The 12618-nt window shown below is 39.2% G+C and overlaps 1 protein-coding gene across 5 annotated transcripts in view; it reads left to right on the top strand.

Moving 5' to 3' along the window:
* The window catches only part of ROBO2 (roundabout guidance receptor 2), a 602415-nt gene that overhangs the window by 293439 nt on the left and 296358 nt on the right, over window positions 1–12618 (top strand). The window lies entirely within an intron of this gene.

The following is a 12618-nucleotide window of genomic DNA, read 5'->3' as shown; positions in this document are numbered from 1 at the left end:
GTAACCTTAATTCCAACTGCAGAGTCCCTCCAAGCAGTACCTGAGGGAGTAACTGTGGGAAAGGAATCTCCTAGGGATATCTTTGGAATTCTGCTCTCCACAGTGTTGTTGTTTGATTACAGACTTAGAATAACGTTATTGAGAGAGCCCATTCAGGAAAAGTTACATATAAGTTTAGCTCTCAGTGACGCAAGGAATCATAGAAAGATAGGGAGAGAAAACCAGAAAAAGACCATGCTAATTGCAAGTACACCATAAAGCTGTAAGGTTCATATTTGATTGATTCAAAGGTGCATAAAGCAAAACAGATACCACTACAAACCAAAACAATAGGAACGTAAATATCTTGTATTCCAGACCTTAAATATTATAAGTATGTATGAATAAATAAGCAGACATCATGATTTGCCCTTCCATGTTCTGAAAACATTGTTGTAGCAGTTTTCCCTCTTTCCTTCCCTCTTACTGAATCATGCCCGTCAGCACAGGACTGTAGTGTTTATTTCTGTCCAGTGTGTCCTAGCTCCCGTTCTCTCTCCCTACCTATATTTACTGCTATAATTTGTATTTTCTTCTTAATCCCCTGTAAAATTCAGCTCTTTTCCCCAAAACATTCTACGCAAACTGCCCTTATGACCGATGGTGACTTTCACATTACTAATTATGATGGCCTTGTTAGAGTATTTATCTAAATAGACCCCAAATTAGGATTTGAGGCAGATGATCACACTGTCATCATTGATATACTTTCTTCTCTAGGCTTCCAGAACAATCAGCCTTGCATTGTTTTTCTCCTGTCTGCCTGGAAGCTCCTTCTCTCATATATGTGTTAGTTGTGCCTTCTTGCCCAAATCCTTTTCTTTAGAGGGTTCCAGATCAGGGTTTTTAGACCTCATTTTCCATCTTAAAGTACTTTCTAGGTGATCTCATCAGTTCTCATGGATTTCACTACCGTCTCTAACTTTACTCCTAAGATTTCTACTTTTCTTCCTAAAACCTGCTCCACCCATACTTTTCTATTCAATTAAGCCCGGGATCTTTGATTTTATACACCTTTCTTTCTCTGATCCCTTTCCTGTGGTGAGAAAAGCTGTTACCAGAAGGGGTCCTGATCCAGACTCCAAGAGAGGGTTCTTGGATCTTGAACAAGAACGAATTCAGGGAGAGTCCATAGAGTGAAGTGAAAGCCAGTTTATTAAGAAAGTGAAGGCTTTTAAAGAATGGCTACTCCACAGACAGGGCAGCCCAAAGTCTGCTGGTTGCCCGTTTTTATGGTTATTTCTTGATTATATGCTAAACAAGGGGTGGATTATTCATCCTCCCCTTTTTAGACCATACAGGGTAACTTCCTGATGTTGCCGTGGCATTTGTAAATCGTCATGGCACTGGTGGGAGTATAACAGTGAGAACCATCAGAGGTCACTCTCATCACCATCTTGGTTTTGGTGGGTTTGGACTGGCTTCTTTGCTGCAAGCTGTTCTATCCGCACGGTCTTTATGACGTTGTGCCGACCTCCTATCTCATCCTGTGACTTAGAATGACTAACGGTACGGGAATACAGCCCAGTAAGTTTCAGCCTTATTGTACCCGGCTCCTGTTCAAGATGGAGTTGTTCTGGTTCACATGCCTCTGACAAAGCTGTTTGTTCTATCTTCGGAATATATCCAGATTACGTTCATTTCCTTTGCCACTGCCTAAAGTCAAGCAAGCACTATCTTTCAGCTGAATTATGGTAAACCCGTCCTAACACGTCTCCCTGGTCCGGCCCTTGCCTTCAGATACCAGTGCCCACCACATCTCTGACTTAGTCTCTCCCCAGGGTGAGTCCTCATTATCTTCCTTGCTTTTTCTTGCAGATGCACCACCTGTTGACTCTGCTTCATTATCTTTCCAACAGATATTCATTTGTCCAGCTCCCTCACTTTCTTCACTTCCTCTCCCAAGAAGCTTCTCCTCGGAGAGGCCTTTCTTTTCACCCCTCTTTACATTGCAATCCCTCGTCCACACCTGAGGTTTTGTATTTCCCTTTCCTGCCTTGCTGCTTCTACTCACTTACCTAACATCAGCCTAGCCTCTAAATTCTGTGTGAGAAGGTATTTTTGTCTGCATTTTTCTCACTGTCAATGCTAGATGAGAACCTCAAATATAATAGGTGGTCAATAAATACTTAATGCTGAGAAAAAAGGAATAAAGCGTGAAAGTACATTGATAAATGGTATGTTTTGGTGCTGGCTATAAAACTTTGAGGTAGATAGTACAGGTATTATTTTCTTTATTTTCCAAATGAAGGCAATTATATATCTTGCCCAAGGTCACAAAACTACTTAAGTATCAAAGATTAAACCAAAACTCAATTCTCTTGACTCCTAACCTGGTTTCCATCCCACTACAATAGGTGCTAAAAATATAGTGTTGTCTGTCCTTGGGAGCTACAGTACAGCATCCCTCAAGAACCTGGAAATAAAGAAATAAGATTGCCTTCTGAGAGTTACACTATGAAATCGACATGTAATGAATCACTTACCTTAAAGAGCTAGAATTGCTTTTAAACCAAAGGGACCATTACTGATTAAATGGTTTAACATTTCTAAAGAAAGAACATTTTAATAAAGAAAAAGCAGACATAGAGGCACTTCAAAAGGATCCTCCGAAGTGAAGTTGGACAAATGAATCCGAGGGGCTGGAGTCTAAGCCAGTGAACTGTGAGAATCCCAGAACTTCTTGGGTTCATGGATACATCAGACTCTGGTAGCTAATGACAGTAAACATTTGATTCATCTGACCAACTCACTTCTTTTCAGAGAGGCCTTTCTTTGTCACCCCACTTTATATTGCAATCATGATCACAAAACAACTTTATGATTAATAATTTTCCATGCAGCTCTGCCTTCTTACAGAAGAAAAATCCCATGTAATATGTACTTCCAGCAGTCTGGTCACAATGTTAGTTATTTCTTATTGAAAATTGGTTGATCTTCTGATTGCAATCTGGCTTTTGTAAGGCTTACTTTTGGAAGAGGAGACATCCTGATTTCACTGACACCTGTATTCTGGTCCCTGACATTGTACATTAAAAAATATATATATATGTGTGTATATATTTTTTATATACATATATATACGTATATACACACACCTATGTATATATGTGTGCAGTGTCTCACGTGTGTAATCTCAGCACTTTGGGAGACTGAGCCAGGAGAATTGCTTGAGCCCAGGAGTTCAAGACCAGCCTGGGCAACATAGCAATTAACCCAGGTAATTTTGGGAGGCTGAGGTAGGAGGATTGCTTGAGCCCAGGAGGTTGAGGCTGCAGTGAGCTGTGATAGTGTCCCTGCACTCCAGCTTGGGTAACAAAATGGGACTCTGTCTTTAAGTAAATATACACTGAATTGTGATTTTATGTATCGATCTCTCTTACTTGGTTATTGAATGTGAGTCTCTTCTGCACCTCCCTCACTTCCACTGAATATGGAGATGTTCTTAACATTTCAGTGTGAAACAAAATCAACCACACGAGAACTTCCTAGCATCATTCTGTACTCGAAGTGCCGCACAAGAGCAGGCTCTGAAGGAGGCTCCTAAATTAGGAAAGAAAGACAGACTTTTTTTTTTTAAATAGAGTCTTAACAGAAAGTGTCAGGTGAAATTCAGCATTTTGGGAATAGTGGGTCAAGGATAATTCTGGGTTTCCATAGAAGGAAGGAATTGCTCTTGCAGATAAGCCGCCATTGTTTTGGCAAGTTAGATTTGTATCAAGAGGCAATGGGAAGGGCACTTGTGGTTAAGGTCACTTGCAAGTGGGAGCCCAGAGGAACAGCTACACGGAACTGGACCCAAGAGAGGCCCAGAAGGGCAGCCTCAGTCTTTTTGTGTCTCTCAACACAAGCAAATTAGGTTTGTAAGTCAGCCAGCGAGCGAGTCAAACACACACTTGGTAGCTTTCTGGTTTATCAAGCACAGTTGGTCACAAATGGTTTTTAATGTTTATATGTATGCATTTATATATGTTATGCTTTAGTGGTTTCTCCCTTTTAAAGTGTTGACTGATAGTTAACAAAGCACTCAGGGAAAATATTTTATTTCTAGCAAGAAAGCTTCCTTCCTTCTTATTTGTTTGTTTTACTCCTGACTTGTCTTTTTAAATTATTTCACCTTGGAAGATAAATCTTAGGGAGGTTTATTGTGACAACTTCAAAATTCTGTTGTACTCTAGTCAGATCTCGAATAAATAATTAATTTTAGGGAACAAAAAAGAGCAACATAAACATATCAAAACATACTGGCATTGTGATGGCATAAGAACACCTGAATTTAAGTCTGAGAGTTAAAAATTCCTCTTTAACATCAAGATATCACTCAGTTACCACAGAAATGAAAAATGAGCCATTGAAGGTGGATAGGCAATGAGTGGCATGACTTTTATGTTGGGCAGGAAAGAAATTATGATGGCAGGTGAAGAGATTGATCATGAGAATGAGAAAGTGTAGCTCCAAGCCCAGGAACTGGGATCGGCAAAAATGAAGGAGAAAATTGAGATAAAGAGTTCCTTGGTTGAGAATCACGAGGTGCCTCACTACAGTCACCAGCTATATTTCCCCTTGACAAAGTGGCCGAGTCATCTGTGTTGAAATACGAGGAGGTCCCTCCTTAGAAATCAGGAAGGTCTCATTTATCAACAAGTAGAATGGAGGATCACTGTCATAATTAACCACATTCTCTAATCAGCCTAAAGTTGTTGAGAGTGAATCAGGAAGGACTTGTTATATTAACGTTCTAAGTGGAGAGAGCACGACAGTATAATCCTGGGTCTCCAACAATAAGAGTCACAGGTATCAGTATTTTTCTCTAGCGTTCTAGAGGAGCTTATTTTAAACTCGGTGCAAGGCACTTCAGAAATGCGTAATGAATGATTTATGCTCTCTCTTTTTTTTTCCTGAAAAAAAAAAAAAATCAAAAAAGGCCTAGGATTTGAACATGTAGATAGGAGTGACTATAGAAGTGTTGTCAAACCTCTTGACTCCAGGAGTAATGACAAGGGCTTCTTTACAATTCGTGCATCATTCTATTTCGTCAAAGATATTCTCATGTGGGTGGTCTGACTTCGTGTGTCTATACACAGCAACATCAGCCCAGAGAGAGACATGAGTTTTTACATGAAACAGAGATATATTTGTTTCCCATAGTCTAAAGTCAATGACATCCTGACAGGAGAAATTGCAAGGCCATGAAGTGCTTTTCTTGTTCATTTGGTAAACCATGAAGAAATTAGAACGTGATTTTTTTTTTCCCCAATAGAAGAAAACTATAACACAGAATGAATAGTCTCAAAAAAGTTCAAAACTTTTGCTTTTTAAAAAATGGTCATATTATTGTCCTCATCTTAGTTTTTTGCCTTCACCTTAATTTTTGGAGGGTTCAACCTTAGCAACATCAAAGTCATCAACTGAAAATTCACCAGTGGGCATGAAGTCGTCCTATTGAGTTGATCTTCTGTTAATTCACCGTAGACCCTGGATGTGGGAAGTTTCTTCTCTTTGGGACAAGATGGCTAGAGAGAGAGTTCAGGAAAATGCAGATGGCGAGTTTTTGTTGATTTAAACAGGTCATTTCACATGTCCATCACATAATCCTTTTAAATAAAGTAGTTTGTCGCAATAGACTTATTAATCTTGTTGGTCACGTGCTACCTGTGTTTGATTGAATCTCAGTGCTTACAACTTATCCACAGAAGTATTTTCAGAATGTTCTTTTAAATTCTATGATGAAGGAATAAATTCTTACTGGCTTACACTTTTTCATAGGTTATAATCAGTGTTAATATTTATTTTTTAAAATGTTACTTTTACAACCCCCCTTTATGAACCTGGTGCTCCAATGAATATTGTAACTTTGTAGTCGCTCCTCTAAGACATTTTCGAAGCTGTACATTGAACAGATGATACATTTCTGCAATGTGGGCCACCCAAACATTTGGGGTGCTGTCAGTAGTGTAAAAGATTTGAGCAATTACTGTCACTTGTAACAAGGTGAATTCTAGCACAGTCCCTTGTTTTAGGTAAAACATCCTTGGAAGACACTGTATTTCTTGACATGATCGAGGACCAAGAAGAGCTTTGGTCAAATCTGTCTTTTTTTGTTTGAATCAAGATAGGGAGTTCTGAAACAAAAATGTTCAAAGGATAAACGTACTTGGTATCTAATTATTCAGCATGCCTCAAAATAGCAAAATAGTTCTTCCATACCTAGGGAACCTTTTTTTTTTTTTTTTTGAGATGGAGTCTCGCTCTGTCACCCAGGTTGGAGTACAGTGGCACGATCTTGGCTCACTGCAACCTCCGCCTCCCAGGTTCAGGCAATTCTCCTGCCTCAGCCTCCCTAGTAGGTGGGACTACAGGCATGCACCACCATGCCTGGCTAATTTTTGTACTTTTAGGAGAGATGGGGTTTCACCATGTTGACCAGGCTGGTCTCAAACTCCTGACCTCAAGTGATCTGCCCTCCTTGGCCTCCCAAAGTGCTGGGATTATCGGTGTGAGCCACAGCACCTGGCTGGGAACCTTTTTTTTGTTTTTTAATTAGTAATTATTAATACTGCTCAGAACATACAATGGAAAATTTTGATGTAGATATTCTGAAATCTCTTCTTGGGCTAAACTCTAAGAATAGAAAATGTGTAAATGAATTACATTAATCACCGCCTCTTCCCACCACTGCTCCTGCAACTCCATACCCTGAATTGTTTTTACTAATTGTACTTTGAAATTATGCCCTTGGGCCACATTGAGGATCATTAGAAAAAAACAGGTCTGAGAAACTCATCACTTTATTTACTGTAAGATGTTGTTTGAGGATGTTGTTCTCTGCATTGCCCTTTGGGCACCTTTTGAGACCCCAGAAGAAATAGATCAAAGGACAATGCCAGGAATACTCTTCTGTTTCCTGAGCAAGGAGTTGTTGGTCTCATGGACACTGAGAATCACAATTTTTTTTTTTCTTTTCCAGTTTACACTGGAGTCTAAATACAGAGCAAGCTAGGGCACATCTCTGCCCTTAGTACAGAATATTGCGGAATGTTTTCTCCTGGTCCCATCGCAGGTTTCATTTTATTGTTCCTTTGTTAATTTTTCTTTGCCTCGATGCGCTTGTTGACTTAATTTTATTTTGTGGAGTGAATTTGCATCTAAAGTCTGGAAAAAGAGTATAAAGAACCAAATTGCCTTTAAAATGTGAGTGAGACCTGGCACCTCTGGGAAGCCAAAGGCCTAGTCTTAGACGAAGAATTTGGGGAAAGATTGTCAATTGAAATGTCCGTATTTTCATGAAGCCTCTCAGTGTGGAAGTTTGGTAGAATTAAGGTGTTATCTGAATCAGAATCACTGAAAACAACACCCGAGCGTAGGTATGTTTTTGAATTATAACCTGTATAATTAAAAGATGGCATTTCTGGCATAGAAAAGAGCAAGTCCAAATGCCCTGAGAAGGGAAGAAGCTTGGCATGGTTTGGGAAGAGCAAAAAGTCAACCAGGGCTGGGACAGAATGAGTGAAACGGAAAGGTTTGGGAGATAAAGCTGAGAAGTAGGCAGGCCAGATGTCAGGCAGAGCCCTACAAACTATAATAAGATGTTACATCCCACTTCAAACACGCTAGAAATACCGAAGGTTTCTTTGTTAAGTTTATTGAAGTAGAATTGACATACCGTAAAATTTCCTGTGTTTAGTGTATCGTTCTGTGGGTTTTGATAAGCACATGGAGCCAGGTAAGCATCTCTACAACCAAAACCAGAACATTTCTCTCACTCCAAAGAGTTCTATCACATACCTTTGTGATCACCCTTCCTCCCATCCCCGTACCCTAGGCCTATGGCTCTGCTTTCTGTTGTGTAGTTTTGCCTTTTCCAGAATATCTGACAAATTAAATCATACAGTCTATAGCCCTCTGAGTCTGGCTTTTTGCACTTAGCAAAATGCATTTGCTGTTCATTCATGCTAGTGTGTGTACACCAAAAGTTTTGAGTGGGGGAATGATACAAACTGCTTTGTGTTGTATAGAAATAACTCCTTTGCTGTGGTAACTGTGGGATTGGGGTTAAGAGGTGATTGTAGCAGGTGAGATTAAGGGAGAGGATGGGTCACAGCAGGAAGGTGTTGAGATGGGGATTTGGGAAATATGGTGAAGGGTCATCTATCGTGAGTGCTGGTGATACAGATACGAGTAGCAAAGAAAATTTTCTACTTGGGAAAAAAATAATTTCAAAACATTAAATATTAAAAAACAATGAAAGTACTGAAAGAATTCATAGGAAAGTATAATATAATTTTAGATTGAAGAAAAACTTCTTCAGCAAAACAAAACATAACAAAATGTGGGGGAAAATTCACAATATGAACAAGTTAAATTTGCATAAGGTGAAAGACACCATAATCAAAACTGTAAAACTAGTGTCAGCCAGGGAGAAACATTAATAGCATATATAACCCAGTATTGATATACACGCTATTTAATGAGCAGCTAGCAATCTCTGAGACAGATAATCCAAAAGAGAAGTGGGCAAAGTGAAGAAGACAATTAACTGAAGAAATATAGATGTCCAATATACATATAAAAAGATGCTTATTCTCATTACATTTTGATTCAGCAATTCCACATCTGGGAATCTATTCTATGGTAATACTTATGTATGTGGGCATAGATTGTTTTGCATCTATAGGGAAATAAATATGTAAATGTTGGTGCATTGGCATAATAAAACATTCTGCAACCATTAAGAAGAATGAGCTAGATCTGTATTAAAAGAATGAGCTAGATCTCAGTTAAAAGAATGCGCTAGATCACGGAAAGTTCTATGTTAAATGAAAAAGTTACAAAACAATTTGTTTAGCATGATTCTACTGATAGCTAAATAAAACCACTTTTGTGACTATGTGTGCATGAGAGAGAGAGACAGGGAGAATGGAAGAGAGAGAAAGAAGGGGAAGGAGAGACAGAAAGAGAGAGTGAGAGAGACTAAATTCAAAGAAAAACAACTGTATGCACGTCAAATGGCCAACAGGTTAGTAGCAGTTCATATTCACAGAGGATCTTAGAATTGGGTTGGGTATGTAGAGGAAAAGAAATAAATTTTTCTTACCCATCCCTGGGTTCATGACTGAGGCCGCTATAACAAAAGACAGATTAATAGAAAAACTTGCACATTTATTTAACATAAGTTTTACATGATACGAGACCTTTTGAAATGAAAACACAATTTATATATTGTTTTGGGGAAATACCCATTAGTTAAAAATATGCAAGGAATGAAACCATACAGTCTCAGGAAAGTGGTTAATTCAGGGGGAAATGGCAAAGTTGGGCTTTGTTTCTATAATTTTTGACTATTAAAAAATATAAAGTATATATGACACGATATTTAAAGTTTGGTGAATCTGGATGATTGAAATATGTGGACATATTACTTTCTATTTCCTGATGGTTTGAAGTTTTTGTTCTTAAAAATACAGAGAATATTTTGCTTAGATGATGACTAAAGAAGACATTATGGGGTCACATGAGGGAATATATTAAATATTGCCTAAAATAGGGGAAGGAAGAAGTGTTTAGTTTGGAGCAGGGTGCTACCATTGTGACCTTTCTTGACTTACTATAATACGAACAGTAACGTGCATCTATTGAGAAGTTACTGTGTACCAGACACTTTGCAAAAGCCTTACCTGTACTTTATCATGTAATCCTCACAACAGCCCTTAGAGGGCGCCAGGGTTTGAGTCACCCAAAGTTCACGTGATGGAAACTTAATCTCCAGTGCAACAGTGTTGAGAGGGAGGACCTTTATGAGATGCTTTTCATTTCCCTACCAAGAAGCTCTGCCCTCTGAATGGATTAATACTGTTATTGCAGGCGTGGGTTCCTTGGCTTCCTTACCTCAGGGGAGTTAAGTTCCTGGTCAAAGGATGAGTTCAGTTGGCCCCTTTCCCTCTCTCCCTCTGTCGTGAGTACTCTCTCTCCCTGGCATGCCTTCCACCATGTTACGATGCAGCAAGAAGGTCCACAACGGATGCCGCCCTTCAGTCCTGGACTTTCCAGCTGCCAGAACTGTAAGACGTAAATTTCTGATTTTTATACATTACCTAGTCTCGGGTATTCTATTATAGCAACACAAAACAGGCTAAGACAGCCTGTATCGCAGATGTAGAACGTGGACATAGATTGGTTTAGAATCTTATTCAGGGTCACCCAGCAGTCAAGTGACAGAACCAAGATTTTAGCCAAAGCCTTCTGACTCCCTTCAAAGCTTGTGACTCCAAACTTCCATGTTCTGTAATAAATAGCATTTTTCTGTTGAGAAAGGAAATGTGGAGGAGACTGGTGCTAGCCTTAAATCAGATGGGTTATTAGGAAATAAAGTAGGGAAATGGAAAGTAAAGTTTAAGGAATAGAAGAAAAGAGGTCTGGGCTAAAAACTACCTTTCCCTACGAAAATAAAATAACCAGAGAATTAAACCTTGAAAGATCCGTAAGGGTTGGTGTAAAATGCTTGTCTTTTCACTTTTGAACTGGTAGTTCAAGCATAAGAAAGAAACACTATCTTCTCAGGAAGATCCTGTTTAAACTGTGTTGCTCGTTGGAAATGCTAAAGGGTACACAGGTGTATTTGTTTGCAAGGGCTGTTGTACAAATACTAAAAACTGGGTATTTGGTTACAACCAACACTGAGTTTTTGTTGTAAACTGTCATAAATTGTCAGAATAATTCTGGCAATTCTGGAGTCTAGAAATTTGAAATCAAAATGTCAGCAGGGCCATGTTCTCTCGGAGACTCTGGGTAGATTCTTTCCATGCCTTTTCCTAGCTTCTGGTGGTGGCTGTCAATTCTTGTCCCTCAACTGGCCGGGGTTAGAACTCCAGTTCCTTCCTCTGTTCTCTCATTCTTTGTTTCTTCCCATTGTCTTTGTGTAACAACACTGTTTAGATTAGATTGAGTGCACCTTACTCCCATGTGACATCATCATAACAAATTTTATCTGCAACAAACTCACTTCCAACTAAGGTCAAATTCTGAGCTACTGAGAATGAGGACTTCAGCGTATCTTTCTGTGGGACACAATTCAACCCATAACAACAGGAAAACACAATAAGGCAATCATAAGTTTTATGTTTCATTCTTGAACTTGGTAGATATTGAGCATTTAAAATAAGTTGAAATATGTTAAATGTATAAATATGTGTATATATCCACGTGTATCTACACACGCAATGTTTTATTTCTAAATAGTATATCATTTAAGTGTTTAGCCAGTTTTATTATGTACTGAGATTTTATATCTAGATAATGATGTCTTTAGAAAGAGATTTTTAAATATCACCCCAATAAAGAAACCAGCGGAAGAAAACTGTATGACCTTTCCTCCAATTCCTTACTGAGAAGAGCATATAGTATTCAAGTCGAAGAAGTCGTTGAATAAATGACCTTTTGGTCAGGTGAATTGTTAGAGCAGGCCTGCAAGATGAGCACAATCATTGCAGGACAGTCTGTTGCTGAGTGTGCTTTGTGTTCTTTTTCATTTAGTTGTTCTGTTTGGTTTTCCTTTGTTTTCTTTTCTGAATGAAAGCCTTAATGGAAACAAAATTGTTTCATGTGAAATGATTAGCGCTGTTTCTCACCCTGACTTCCTGTCCCGACTTGAATAGAAAGCAGTGCATGAGTATCTAAATAGGAATCAAATGTTCTTTGACAAAGATGCAAAAGGAACAAGAAAACAACTGGATTGTATTCGTTTCTCAGGGACACGTTCACTGAACTGCAAAAGCCGAAGCACCTGGGAAAATCTGCCTAGGCAGGCAGGGATGTGAGCAGTAATGGAAAATGCATCTCTGTGTCGGCTTAGAGGGCTGGGAACCATTATAGACTGTGGCTGGAGTGTGATCAAGTAAGATTCAAAAGAGAGAGATTATTTCAGAACCATATAGCATAAAACGAAAATGCAGATAACAGATAAATGTGTGTGTCTGTCCTTTTAGGCAGAAAGCATCTGTTTTGAAAAAACATTTACCTGTGCTGATTTGAAGATTTCAATATGTGCCTTTCCAGAGTATTTGCAATTATCATTGTCTAGTGAGCCTTCAAAAATGAAGGCTTGCTGAAGAACAGCATTACCTGGAGTTTGAGTGTGTTGTGGGTTGGGTCATCCACCAACGCAGATAGTGTGGAGAGGGCATCTATAGACCACTAAGTACAAGAAAACATCTGAAATGCCACCTTTTTTATTCAACCCTTTGGTTTGTTTGTTTGAAACGAGGTCTCGCCCTTTCACCCAGGTTGGAGTGCAGTGGCTTGATAACAGCTCAGTGCAGTCTCAAACTCCTGGGCTCAAGTGATCCTCTCACCCCAGCCTCCCAAGTAGCTGGGACTACAGGCACATGCCACCACACTCACCTAATGTTTGTATTGTTTATTTTCCGTAGAGACTGGGTCTTACTCTCTTGCTCAGGCTGATGTTTAACTCCTGGGCTCAAGTGATCTACCAAAGTGATCCAGCCTTCCAAAGTGCCAGGATTTCAGGCATGAGCTGCTGTGCCCAACCTCAGCACTTTAATCAAAGAAATAGTAAGCTGCATA

This window comes from Macaca mulatta, chromosome 2, assembly GCF_049350105.2.
Source record: "Macaca mulatta isolate MMU2019108-1 chromosome 2, T2T-MMU8v2.0, whole genome shotgun sequence".
Taxonomy (NCBI): Eukaryota; Metazoa; Chordata; class Mammalia; order Primates; family Cercopithecidae; genus Macaca; species Macaca mulatta.
This window is presented reverse-complemented; position numbering and strand designations above follow the sequence as displayed.